Here is a 12,324-nt window from a genome sequence, read left to right as displayed (position 1 = left end):
TTATAATAGTTGTCTTATACAATATTTGTCCTTTTGCAACTGACTAATTTCACTTAGCATAATGCCTTCCAGGTTCCTCTGTGTTATGAAATGTTTCACAGATTCATCACTGTTCTTTATTGATGCGTGGTATTCCATTGTGTGAATATACCATAATTTATTTATCCATTCATCCATTGATGGGCACCTTGGTTACTTCCATCTTTTTGCTATTGTAAACAGTGCTGCAGTAAATATGGGTGTGCATATATCTGTTCGTGTAAAGGCTCTTATTTCTCTAGGATATATTCCAAGGAGTGGGATTGCTGAATCGTATGGTAGTATTATTTATAGCTTTTTAAGGAAGCGCCAAATCGATTTCCGAAGTGGTTGTACCATTTGACATTCCCACCGGCAGTGTATAAGTGTTCCAATCTCTCCACAGCCTCTCCAACATTTATTCTTTTGTGTCTTTTGGATTAATGCCAGCCTTGTTAGAGTTAGATGAAATCTCATTGTAGTTTTGATCTGCATTTCTCTAATGGCTAATGATCGTGAACATTTCTTCATATATCTGATAGCTACCTGAATGTCTTCTTTAGTGAAGTGTCTATTCATATCTTTTGCACATTTTTTAATTGGGTTATTTGTCTTTTTGTAGTCGAGTTTTTGCAGTATCATGTAGATTTTAGAGATCAGGCGCTGATCAGAAATGTCATAGCTAAAACCTTTTTCCCAGTCTGTAGGTAGTCTTTTTACTCTTTTGTTGAAGTCTTTGGATGAGCATAGGTGTTCGATTTTTAGGAGCTTCCAGCTATCTAGTTTTTCTTCTACATTCTTTATAATATTTTGTATACTGTTTATGCCATGTATTAGGGCTCCTAACGTTGTCCCTATTTTTTCTTCCATGATCTTTATCATTTTAGATTTTATATTTAGGTCTTTGATCCATTTTGAGTTAGTTTTTGTGCATGGAGTGAGGTATGGGTCTTGTTTCATTTTTTTGCAGATGGATATCCAGTTATGCCAGCACCGTTTGTTAAAAAGAGTGTCTTTTCCCCCATTTAACTGTTTTGGGGCCTTTGTCAAATATCAACTGCTCATATGGGGATGGATTTATGTCTGGATTCTCAATTCTGTTCCATTGGTCCATATATCTGTTGTTGTACCAGTACCAGGCTGTTTTGACTACTGTGGCAGTATAATAGGTTCTAAAATCAGGTAAAGTAAGGCCTCCCACTTTGTTCTTCTTTTTCAGTAATGCTTTACTTATCCAGGGCCTCTTTCCCTTCCATATGAAGTTGGTGATTTGTTTCTCCATCTCATTAAAGAACGTCCTTGGGATTTGGATCAGAATTGCATTAAATGTATAGATCGCTTTTGGTAGAATAGACATTTTTATAATGTTAAGTCTTCCTATCCACGAGCAAGCTATATTCTTCCACTTATGTTAGTCTCTTGGTTTCTTGCAGAAGTGTACTGTAGTTTTCTTTGTATAAGTCTTTTACATCTCTGGTAAGATTTATTCCTAAGTATTTTATCTTATTGGGGCCTACCATAAATGGCATTAATTTGGTGATTTCTTCGATGTTCTTTTTGTTCGTGTAGAGGAAGCCAACTGATTTTTGTATGTTTATCTTGTATCCCGATACTCTGCTGAACTCTTCTATTAATTTCAGTAGTTTTCTGGAGGATTCCTTAGGGTTTTCTGTGTATAAGATCATGTCATCTGCAAATAGAGATACTTTTACTTCTTCCTTGCCAATCTGGATGCCCTTTATTTCTTTATCTAGCCTAATTGCTCTGTCTAGGACTTCCAGCACAATGTTGAATAAGAGTGGTGATAAAAGGGCATCCTTGTCTGGTTCCCGATCTCAATGGGAATGTTTTCAGGCTCTCTCCATTTAGGGTGATGTTAGCTGTTGGCTTTGTATAAATGCCCTTTATTATGTTGGGGAATTTTCCTTCTATTCCTATTTTGCTGAGAGTTTTTATCATGAATGAGTGTTGAACTTTGTCAAATGCCTTTTCTGTATCAATTGATAAGATCATGTGGCGCTCGTCTTTTTTTTGTTTGTTTATGTGATGGATTACATTCTTTGTTTTTCTAATGTTGAACCATCCCTGCATACCTGGTGTGAACCCCACATGGCCATGGTGAATTATTTTTTTGATATGTTGTCGAATTCTATTGGCTAGAATTTTGTTGAGGATTTTTGCATCTACGTTCATGAGGGATATAGGTCTCTAATTTTCTTTTTTTCTAGTGTTGGTATCAGAGATATGGTGGCTTCATAGAATGAGTTTGGTAGTATTCCATCCTTTTCTATGCTCTGAAATACCTTTAGTAGTAGTGGTGTTAACTCTTCTCTGAAAGTTTGGAAGAACTCGGCAGTGAAGCTGTCCGGACCAGGACTTTTTTTTTGTTGGGAGTTTTTTTATTACCTTTTCAATCTCTTCTTTTGTTATGGGTCTATTTAGTTGTTCTACCTCTGTTTGTGTTAGTTTAGGTAGGTAGTGTGTTTCTAGGAATTCGTCCATTTCTTCTAGGTTTTCAAATTTGTTTGAGTATAGTTTTTCATAGTAATCTGATATGATTCTTTTAATTTCAGTTGGGTCTGTTGTAATATCGCCCATCTCATTTCTTATTCGGGTTATTTGCTTCCTCTTCTGTTTTTCTTTTGTCGGTTTGGCCAGTGGTTTATCGATTTTGTTGATTTTTTCAAAGAACCAGCTTTTGGTCTTGTTAATTCTTTCGACTGTTTTTCTGTTTTCTATTTCATTTAGTTCAGCTCTAATTTTTATTATTTATTTTCTTCTGGTGCCTGTGGGTTTCTTTTGTTGCTCTCTTTCTATTTGTTCAAGTTGTAGGGATAATTCTTTGATTTTGGCCCTTTCTTCATTTTGGATATGTGCATTTGTTGATATAAATTGGCCTCTGAGCACCCCTTTTGCTGTGTCCCAAAGGTTCTGATAGGAAGTGTTTTCATTCTCATTGGATTCTCTGAATTTCTTTATTCCATCCTTAACGTCTTCTATAATCCAGTCTTTTTTAAGCAGGGTATTGTTCTGTTTCCAAGTGTTTGATTTCTTTTCCCTGCTTTTTCTGTTATTGATTTCCACTTTTATGGCCTTATGGTCAGAGAAGATGCTTTGTAACATTTCAATGTTTTATATTCTGCTAAGGCTTGCTTTATGACCTAATATGTGGTCTATTCTAGAGAATGTTCCATGTACACTAGAAAAGAAAGTATACTTGGTTGCTGTTGGGTGGAGTGTTCTGTGCAGGTCTGTGAGGTCAACTTGGTTGATCGTAGCATTTAGATCTTCTGTGTCTTTATTGAGCTTCTTTCTGGATGTCCTGTCCTTCACCCAAAGTGGTGTGTTGAAGTCTCCTACTATTATTGTGGAGCTATCTCACTTTTCAAAGCTGATAGAGTTTGTTTTATGTATCTTGCAGCCCTGTCATTGTGTGCATAAATATTTAATATGGTTATATCTTCTTGGTGTATTGTCCCTTTAATCATTATATAGTGTCCTTCCTTATCCTTTCTGATGGATTTAACTTTAAAGTCTATTTGGTCACAAATTAATTTTATTGCCACTCCTGCTCTTTTTTGATTGTTGTTTGCTTGATTTATTTTTTCCATCCTTTGAGTTTTAGTTTGTTTGTGTTTCTAAGTCTAAGGTGTGTCTCTTGTAGGCAGCATATAGACGGATGTTGTTTTTTAATCCATTCTGCCACTCTCCGTCTCTTAATTGGTGCATTTAGTCCATTTACATTCAGGGTAATTATGGATTGGTGTGAATTTAGTGCTATCATTTTGATATCTTTTTTTGTGTGTTGACAGTTTCTTTTTCCCACTTGATTTTATGTGCTTAGTAGATTTTCTTTATATATTGTCCTTTCCTCATATTTGTTGTTGTTGATTTTGTTTCTGCTAAGTCTCTATTTTTCCTTTGTGTTTTATTTTGATGAGTAGGATAGTTTGTCTCCTTTGTGGTTACCTTATTAATTACCCCTATTTTTCTAAATTTAAAACTAACTTTTTTTTCTTCCTACCACCATATGTTCCTCTCCATATGGAAGGTGTGTGATTACATTTCTTAGTCCCTTATTATTTTAATGTTGTCTTCCTTTACATAATAACATCGCTGTTACCCTGTTTTGGGCCTTTTTTTTTTTTTTTTTTTTATCTTTCTTTGTTTTTTTGTATTTCCCTGTCTGGATTGACTTCTGGTTGCTCTGCCCAGTGTTCTAGTCTTGGGTTGATACCTGATATTATTGATTTTCTAACAAAAGAACTCCCTTTAGTATTTCTTGTAGTTTTGGTTTGGTTTTTACAAATTCCCTCAACTTGTGTTTATCTGGAAATGTCTTAATTTCACCTTCATATTTAAGAGACAGCTTTGATGGATATATGATTCTTGGCAGGCAATTTTTTTCCTTCAATTTTTTAAATATGTCATCGCGTTGCCTTCTTGCCTGCGAGGTTTTTGCCGAGTAGTCTGAGCTTATTCTTATTGGTTCTCCTTTGTAGGTGACTTTTCGTTTATCCCTCACTGCTCTTATAATTCTCTCTTTATCTTTGGTTTTGGCAAGTTTGATTATAATATGTCTTGGTGACTTTCTTTTAACATCTACCTTATGTGGAGTTCGATGAGCATCTTGGATAGATATCTTCTTATCTTTCACAATATCAGAGAAGTTTTCTGCCAACAAATCTTCAACAATTTTCTCTGTATTTTCTGTTATCCCTCCCTGTTCTGGTAGTCCAGTCACTCGTAGGTTATTTCTCTTGATAGAGTCCCACATGATCCTTAAGGTTTCTTCATTTTTTTTTAATTCGTTTATCTGATTTTTCTTCAAATATATTAGTGCCAAGTGATTTATCTTTGAGTTCAGAAATTCTAGCTTATACTTGCTCAGTTCTGCTCCTCTGACTTTCTATTGAGTTATCTAATTCTGTAATTTTGTTGTTAATCTTCTGAATTTCTGATTGCTGTCTGTCTATGGATTTTTCCAGCTTATTAAACTTTTCATTATGTTCCTGAATAATCTTTCTAATTTCTTCAGTTGCTTTATCTGTGTGTTCCTTGGTTTGTTCTGCGTATTGCCTCATTTCCTTCCTGATGTCTTGAAGGGTTCTGTATATTAAACTTTTGTATTCTGCATCTGGTAATTCCAGGAATGCACTTTCATTTAGAAGATCCCTGGATTCTTTGTTTTGAGAGCCTGTTGAGGTGATCATGGTCTGTTTCTTTATGTGACTTGATATTGACCGTTGTCTCCAAGCCATCTATAAGTTATTGTATTAGTTTATGCTTGCTTACTGTGTCATAGCTGCTTGCTTTGTTTTGTTTTGGTATACCCCTATGGGTTGCTTAAGTGAGCTAGCTTGATTATTTTCCCCTTTGGAGTTCTGGTGTCCTGTCTCCAGGTGGCTAGAGCTGTGATCAGGTATATCAGTCTAGGAGTCCATTCAGTTTTCTTGTATGAATTCAGCTCAGGTTTCCAGGTATCAAGCATGTGGTGTAGGCTCTGTCATACAGTCTCACAGGGGCAGGGGTGATTGGCATATATACCGGTATCTGATTGCAGCAGGTGTTCCTGGCCTGAACAAGGCAGGGGGCTGAGAACCGACTCCCAAGTGTCTCTGAGGAAAACACATCTCTGTTCCCTAGAGCATGCTGGTGGGTGGGTTCTGCAGAGGGACCATGGGCACCCAAAGTATTTGGTTGTAAGGACTGGGAGGTACCAGTTATCTTTGGACCCCCATTGCAGGTGGCTGGGTGACCTGAGTGGAGCTACCAGTCCTTAGGTCCCTGATGTGGGTAGGTGAGGACCTTGGTTTAAAAGGCAAAGCAATGTCAAACATCAAACACCCACCTCTCCCCTGCACAACTGAAATGGTTGGAGTTTGCCAACAAGGGCCTATTCTCTCAAAATAGGCCCACATAGGTCCATGCAGAAGGCAAAGGTGCACATCTTTGCTTTTTAGCACTTTAAAGCATATAAACAGACAATTCAGAGAAGAAAGAATAAAAATGATGAATGCATATATTTTAAAAAGTAGCCAGAGGCGGAGCCAAGATGGCGGACTAGACAGACGCCACCTCGGATTCCTCTTACAACAAAGACACGGAAAAACAAGTGAATCAATCACATACATAACAATCTACGAACCCTGAACAACAAACAGATTTAGAGATGGAGAACGAACTAATACGGGGAAGCAGCAATTGTTTTCAGAGCCTGGAGCCAGTGCACCAGTCAGGTACGGCACAATCACAGAGAGCTGCTCCACCCCTCTGAACTAACCCGGGGAGGGGGACCAGCCGGTTCCGCAGGCGGCATGGGACGCAGCCGGTAGGAGAAGTCCCCAGGAGGCAGTGACTGCTCTTGGAATGGGGAGAGCAGCATCCCAGTCAGGGAACCGTCCCGCCGGGATTTGGACTGGACGCAGGCGGCTTCATTAACATCCGAATAGCCTGAGCCAGAGGGAGAACTCTGATAGGGATCTGACTGCATTTTTTTTTAGCGGATTTTCTGGAAAAACTAGTTTCCCAGTGATGGTTCGGAGACAACAATCCATATCAAACCACTTAAAGAAGCAGACCATGAGAGCTTCTCCAACCCCCCAAACAAAAGAATCAAAATCTTTCCCTAATGAAGATACAATCCTGGAATTATCAGATACAGAATATAAAAAACTAATTTACAGAATGTTTAAAGATATCACAAATGAAATTAGGATAACTGCAGAAAAAGCCAAGGAACACACCGATAAAACTGTTGAAGAACTCAAAAAAGATTATTCAAGAACATAGTGGAAAAATTAATAAGTTGCAAGAATCCATAGAGAGACAGCATGTAGAAATCCAAAAGATTAACAATAAAATTACAGAATTAGACAACGCAATAGAAAGTCAGAGGAGCAGACTCGAGCAATTAGAATGCAGACTGGGACATCTGGGGGACCAGGGAATCAACACCAACATAGCTGAAAAAAAATCAGATAAAAGAATTTAAAAAAATGAAGAAACCCTAAGAATCATGTGGGACTCTATCAAGAAGGATAACCTGCGGGTGATTGGAGTCCCAGAACAGGGAGGGGGGACAGAAAACACAGAGAAAATAGTTGAAGAACTCCTGACAGAAAACTTCCCTGACATCATGAAAGACGAAAGGATATCTATCCAAGAAGCTCATCGAACCCCATTTAAGATTGATCCAAAAAGAAAAACACCAAGACATATTATCATCAAACTCGCCAAAACCAAAGATAAACAGAAAATTTTAAAAGCAGCCAGGGAGAAAAGAAAGGTTTCCTTCAAGGGAGAATCAATAAGAATAAGTTCAGACTACTCAGCAGAAACCATGCAGGCAAGAAGGGAATGGGACGACATACACAGAACACTGAAGGAGAAAAACTGCCAGCCAAGGATCATATATCCAGCAAAACTCTCTCTGAAATATGAAGGTGAAATTAAGATATTTACAGATAAACACAAGTTTAGAGAATTTGCAAAAACCAAACCAAAGCTACAAGAAATACTAAAGGATATTGTTTGGTCAGAGAACCAATAATATCAGATATCAGCACAACACAAGGTCACAAAACAGAACGTCCTGATATCAACTCAAATACGGAAAGCACAAAAACAAACAAATTAAGATTAATTAAAAAAAAAAAATACACATAACAGGGAATCATGGAAGTCAATAGGTAAAAGATCACAATAATCAAAAAGAGGGACTAAATACAGGAGGCATTGAACTGCCACATGGAGAGTGATACAAGGCGATATAGAACAATACAAGTTAGGTTTTTACTTAGAAAAATAGGGGTAAATAATAAGGTAACCACAAAAAGGTATAACAACTCTATAACTCAAGATAAAAGCCAAGAAAAACATAACGACTCAACTAACATAAAGTCAAACACTATGAAAATGAGGATCTCACAATTTACTAAGAAAAACGCCTCAGCACAAAAAAGTAAGTGGAAAAATGAAATTGTCAACAACACACATAAAAAGGCATCAAAATGACAGCACTAAAAACTTATTTATCTATAATTACGCTGAATGTAAATGGACTAAATGCACCAATAAAGAGACAGAGAGTCACAGACTGGATAAAGAAACACGATCCATCTATATGCTGCCTACAAGAGACACACCTTAGACTTAGAGACACAAACAAACTAAAATTCAAAGGATGGAAAAAAATATATCAAGCAAACAATAAGCAAAAAAGAAGAGGAGTAGCAATATTAATTTCTGACAAAATAGACTTTAGACTTAAATCCACCACAAAGGATAAAGAAGAACACTATATAATGATAAAAGGGACAATTGATCAGGAAGACATAACCATATTAAATATTTATGCACCCAATGTCAGGGCTGCAAGATACATAAATCAAATTTTAACAGAATTGAAAAGTGAGATAGATACCTCCACAATTACAGTAGGCGACTTCAACACACCACTTTCGGAGAAGGACAGGACATCCAGTAAGAAGCTCAATAGAGACACAGAAGACCTAATTACAACAATCAACCAACTTGACCTCATTGACTTATACAGAACTCTCCACCCAACTGCTGCAAAATATACTTTTTTTTCTAGCGCACATGGAACATTCTCTAGAATAGACCACATATTAGGTCATAAAACAAACCTTTGCAGAGTCCAAAACATCGAAATATTACAAAGCATCTTCTCAGACCACAAGGCAATAAAACTAGAGATCAATAACAGAAAAACTAGGGAAAAGAAATCAAATACTTGGAAAATGAACAATACCCTCCTGAAAAAAGACTGGGTTATAGAAGACATCAAGGAGGGAATAAGGAAATTCATAGAAAGCAACGAGAATGAAAATACTTCCTATCAAAACCTCTGGGACACAGCAAAAGCAGTGGTCAGGGGCCAATTTATATCGATAAATGCACACATACAAAAAGAAGAAAGAGCCAAAATCAGAGAACTGTCCCTACAACTTGAACAAATAGAAACTGAGCAACAAAAGAATCCATCAGGCACCAGAAGAAAACAAATAATAAAAATTAGAGCTGAACTAAATGAAATAGAGAACAGAAAAACAATTGAAAGAATTAACAAAGCCAAAAGCTGGTTCTTTGAAAAAATTAACAAAATTGATAAACCATTGGCTAGACTGACTAAAGAAATACAGGAAAGGAAACAAATAACCCGAATAAGAAACGAGAAGGACCACATCACAACAGAACCAAATGAAATTAAAAGAATCATTTTAGATTATTATGAAAAATTGTACTCTAACAAATTTGAAAACCTAGAAGAAATGGATGAATTCCTGGAAAAACACTACCTACCTAAACTAACACATTCAGAAGTAGAACAACTAAATAGACCCATAACAAAAAAAGAGATTGAAACGGTAATCAAAAAACTCCCAACAAAAAAAAGCCCTGGCCCGGACGGCTTCACTGCAGAGTTCTACCAAACTTTCAGAGAAGAGTTAACACCACTACTACTGAAGGTATTCCAAAGCATAGAAAATGACGGAATACTACCCAACTCATTCTATGAAGCCACCATCTCCCTGATACCAAAACCAGGTAAAGACATTACAAAAAAAGAAAATTATAGACCTATATCCCTCATGAACATAGATGCAAAAATCCTCAACAAAATTCTAGCCAATAGAATCCAACAACACATCAAAAAAATAATTCACCCTGATCAAGTGGGATTTATACCAGGTATGCAAGGCTGGTTTAATAGCAGAAAAACCATTAATGTAATCCATCACATAAATAAAACAAAAGACAAAAACCACATGATCTTATCAATTGATGCAGAAAAGGCATTTGACAAAGTCCAACACCCATTTATGATAAAAACTCTTACCAAAATAGGAATTGAAGGAAAATTCCTCAACATAATAAAGGGCATCTATGCAAAGCCAACAGCCAATATCACTCTAAATGGAGAGAACCTGAAAGCATTTCCCTTGAGAACGGGAACCAGACAAGGATGCCCTTTATCACCGCTCTTATTCAACATCGTGCTGGAAGTCCTAGCCAGGGCAATTAGGCTAGACAAAGAAATAAAAGGTATCCGGATTGGCAAGGAAGAAGTAAAGTTATCACTATTTGCAGATGACATGATTATATACACAGAAAATCCTAAGGAATCCTCCAGAAAACTACTGAAACTAATAAGAGTTTGGCAGAGTCTCAGGTTATAAAATAAACATACAAAAATCACTTGGATTCCTCTACATCAACAAAAAGAACACCGAAGAGGAAATAACCAAATCAATACCATTCACAGTAGCCCCCAAGAAGATAAGATACTTAGGAATAAATCTTACCAAGGATGTAAAAGACCTATACAAAGAAAACTACAAAGCTCTACCACAAGAAATTCAAAAGGACATACTTAAGTGGAAAAACATACCTTGCTCATGGATAGGAAGACTTAACATAGTAAAAATGTCTATTCTACCAAAAGCCATCTATACATTTAACGCACTTCCGATCCAAATTCCAATGTCATATTTTAAGGGGATAGAGAAACAAATCACCAATTTCATATGGAAGGGAAAGAAGCCCCGGATAAGCAAAGCACTACTGAAAAAGAAGAAGAAAGTGGGAGGCCTCACTTCACCTGATTTCAGAACCTATTATACAGCCACAGTAGTCAAAACAGCCTGGTACTGGTACAACAACAGACACATAGACCAATGGAACAGAATTGAGAACCCAGACATAGATCCATCCACGTATGAGCAGCTGGTATTTGACAAACGATCAGTGTCAATTAATTGGGGAAAAGATAGCCTTTTTAACAAATGGTGCTGGCATAACTGGATATTCATTTGCAAAAAAATGAAACAGGACCCATACCTTACACCATGCACAAAAACTAACTCCAAGTGGATCAAAGACCTAGACATAAAGACTAAAACGATAAAGATCATGGAAGAAAAAATTGGGACAACCCTAGGAGCCCTAATACAAGGCATAAACAGAATACAAAACATTACCAAAAATGATGAAGAGAAACCCGATAACTGGGAGCTCCTAAAAATCAAACACCTATGCTCATCTAAAGACTTCACCAAAAGAGTAAAAAGACCACCTACAGACTGGGAAAGAATTTTCAGCTATGACATCTCCGACCAGCGCCTGATCTCTAAAATCTACATGATTCTGTCAAAACTCAACCACAAAAAGACAAACAACCCAATCAAAAAGTGGGCAAAGGATATGAACACACATTTCACTAAAGAAGATATTCAGGCAGCCAACAGATACATGAGAAAATGCTCACGATCATTAGCCATTAGAGAAATGCAAATTAAAACTACGATGAGGTTCCATCTCACACCAGCAAGGCTGGCATTAATCCAAAAAACACAAAATAATAAATGTTGGAGAGGCTGCGGAGAGATTGGAACTCTCATACACTGCTGGTGGGAATGTAAAATGGTACAACCACTTTGGAAATCTATTTGGCGTTATCTTAAACAGTTAGAAATAGAACTACCACACAACCCAGAAATCCCACTCCTGGGAATATACCCTAGAGATACAAGAGCCTTCATACAAACAGATATATGCACACCCATGTTTATTGCAGCTCTGTTTACAATAGCAAAAAGCTGGAAGCAACCAAGGTGTCCATCAACGGATGAATGGTTAAATAAATTGTGGTATATTCACACAATGGAATACTACGCATCGATAAAGAACAGTGACGAATCTCTGAAACATTTCATAACATGGAGGAACCTGGAAGGCATTATGCTGAGCGAAATGAGTCAGAGGCAAAAGGACAAATATTGTATAAGACCACTATTATAAGATCTTGAGTAATAGTAAACCTGAGAAGAACACATACTTTTGTGGTTACGAGGGGGGGAGGGAGGGAGGGTGGGAGAGGGTTTTTTATTGATTAATCAGTAGATAAGAAATGCTTTAGGTGAAGGGAAAGACAACACTCAATACATGGAAGGTCAGCTCAATTGGACTGGACCAAAAGCAAGGAAGTTTCCGGGATAAAATGAATGCTTCAAAGGTCAGCAGAGCAAGGGCGGGGGTCTGGGGAACATGGTTTGCGGGGGACTTCTAAGTCAATTGGCAATATAATTCTATTATGAAATCATTCTGCATCCCACTTTGAAATGTGGCGTCTGGGGTCTTCAATGCTAACAAGCGGCCATCTGAGATGCATCAATTGGTCTCAACCCACCTGGAGCAAAGGAAAATGAAGAACACCAAGGCCACACGACGACTAAGAGCCCAAGAGACAGAAAGGGCCACATGAACCAGAGACGTACATCA

The sequence above is a fragment of the Loxodonta africana genome, chromosome 13 (assembly GCF_030014295.1).
Source record: "Loxodonta africana isolate mLoxAfr1 chromosome 13, mLoxAfr1.hap2, whole genome shotgun sequence".
In the NCBI taxonomy this organism is placed as follows: domain Eukaryota; kingdom Metazoa; phylum Chordata; class Mammalia; order Proboscidea; family Elephantidae; genus Loxodonta; species Loxodonta africana.
This window is presented reverse-complemented; position numbering follows the sequence as displayed.